Genomic DNA, 2,555 nt, shown 5'->3' with positions numbered 1-2,555 from the left:
CATAATTCAATTCAGTTCAATCATGGCAACATGTAATAATTCACCATTCAACTTGATTTGATCAGGGCAACATGCAATAATTCATAATTCAATTCAATTCAATCATGGTAACATGTATTAATTCACAATCCAATTTAAATCAAGGAAACAAGAAATAACTAATTTACCAATTAATTTCATATGACACTCAATAACTTATAACCTTTAATTAATATTTCTTTCCCTTAATTCTAAGTTCCAATATGACTTAATTTAATTATTAACATACTGATTTTATAAGAAATTTAACATAAAAATAAAAATAAAAATAAAGGGTGGTTGGGACCTAATTCCCAACCCTAGTATAGTTACACTCACAATACTCTAATTTATCCTTGAAGTGCTATTCCTTTTTTCTTATCTTTGGTGGATCCTCCCTTAATTCCTTCAGCCACTTCCTCAATTCCTTGCTCTAGCAATTTATACACAACATAGGGAAGTTATTAAAATCAATACAATAGTAATTCAAGCTAAATTAAGCTATTTGACACTAAACAAGTTTTGTTATGGTAGATTGTACACCTTGTAGTACATAAATTTTAATTTATTCACCAGATTTTCAATTTCCTTATACCCTTAGAAAGATAATTCAATTATTTCCAACCATGTATGGATTGTATTTTAATTTCTTATACACAATTACAATTTTACATTTGAAGTTAGACAATTTTCCAGTGACCAATCTATCACTCTATCAATTCGATGCACTTTGGTGAACTAATGCACCTAGAATCCTTATCAAATTGTTTTAGCTCTTCTTACAATTGCTTATTTTTATCATTTTCTTTTATTTTATATCAACCTTAGCCTTTAATATTCCAATTAAGTCTTCCAATAAACAGATTTTGAAGTACAAACAATTTTACCTATTTTGCTAATGTACCATTTACAAACTACCAATTCCTCTCTAAATTAAGCCTTACAATTTATTTTACATTCTTTTCAGTTTCTACACTATTTTTAGATAGCATTACCATTCTTTAATTCTGTCCAATTTGATCCCGAATTTCCTTAACTTGTTCAAAACAATCCTTAATTGATCTATAGAAACAATTGTGACTAGTTTCACTCTAAGGCAAAATTCTTAAAATTTTACAGCATTTGCTCTTGTTTAAAGCTTAAATCTTCAGTAAATTTTAAACTTTCATCAAATTTATCCTACATACATATATTTTTCCAATTTAGTACACAACATTTCAAATTTCTTAATTTGGTCACATGCATGAACAATTGTTTTGGTTATCAACCTTAAGGTGATAACCCATAATTTACCCAACTTAACAAGGTTCTTGATCACTTAAATTTAACTCAACATGATCACCAAGATCTATAGTATCATGCAAGCCAACAATTTGAATTTATTCAATAATCATGCTTATCGATTTCTCAAGAATTAACTCAATTAAATCCTTAAAAGTTTGAACGGAAATTGTGAAGGAAAGATTTACTTGTTAGTTTATGTAATTTCCCTAGTTAATTCAAGATTGAACTTAGCTTGCATGGCCAGTCTCCTTTTTTGTATTCTCTCCATATTTTTCTTTCTTAATTCTCTCTACTTTTTCTTCCCTAGGTCGGTCACCAAATGAGATGGAAGGGTGATATTTTTTTCATCTTTAATGGAGGGAGAATTGTCCAAACTAGCCTCCCTTAGTACTTAAGTAACCAACTATTTAAGGGCAATTATAGGAATTTGAAGTTTTAGCACGCAATGATAATATTTGCATTTTAATTCAAATTGATCACTATAATTTAGGTTTCTACTCTTTTACACTTTTTTAATTATGTCTTTGTTTAACTTAAGTAATCGAAGTTTTAATTAAACTTAATAATTATCCTAAACAATTTGATTAGGTCCTCTTTCAATGTAATTAATTTAATTTTCAATTCAACTTGGTTGTTACTTAGGCAATTAAATTTATCCTAAAAAATTCAATTAATTTAAAACTCAATTCAATTAAATTCACTTTTCATTATAGGAAAAAATAGTTTAATTCTCCTAGACTAGGATTTCAAGGTGTTACATCCATGAATGCTCGCAATTGTGCTCTAGGATCCTCAGTGTCTAAACCACTATATTGCCTCAACAATGCACCATTTGGAACATTATAGGCTTCAACTCGAAGTGGGCAGCATGGATGATAGGTCTTACGATGCTAAGATTCAGATTGGCTAACGTTGGCACAACATGCTCTTGGATTGGCCTGTTGTGTTCATCTAATCTATAGTAACTCTGCGGCATCATAATATTTTGTAAAGGCAAAACACCATATAGAGTAATGTTTAGTTATATTTTATGTTTTTGCCTCCTTCAATGGATTGTTTGCTCGGTTTCCAAATCAAACGTATCTATGTCCTCGTTGTTGCTGTGTGTAATAGACCAATAACGCTAAGCTAAAAAATTATCTAGAAATTGAAAATAAAAAACGTTAGTGAAAAAAAAGAAAACAATTCTAATGTAATACCATTTCTCCCTAACAACGGCGCCAAAAACTTGATGCTATCAAAATTTTACAACA

The sequence above is a fragment of the Hibiscus syriacus genome, unplaced genomic scaffold, assembly GCF_006381635.1.
Source record: "Hibiscus syriacus cultivar Baekdansim isolate YM2019G1 unplaced genomic scaffold, ASM638163v2 tig00110890_pilon, whole genome shotgun sequence".
Lineage (NCBI taxonomy): Eukaryota > Viridiplantae > Streptophyta > Magnoliopsida > Malvales > Malvaceae > Hibiscus > Hibiscus syriacus.
Note: the sequence above shows the minus strand (reverse complement) of the source record.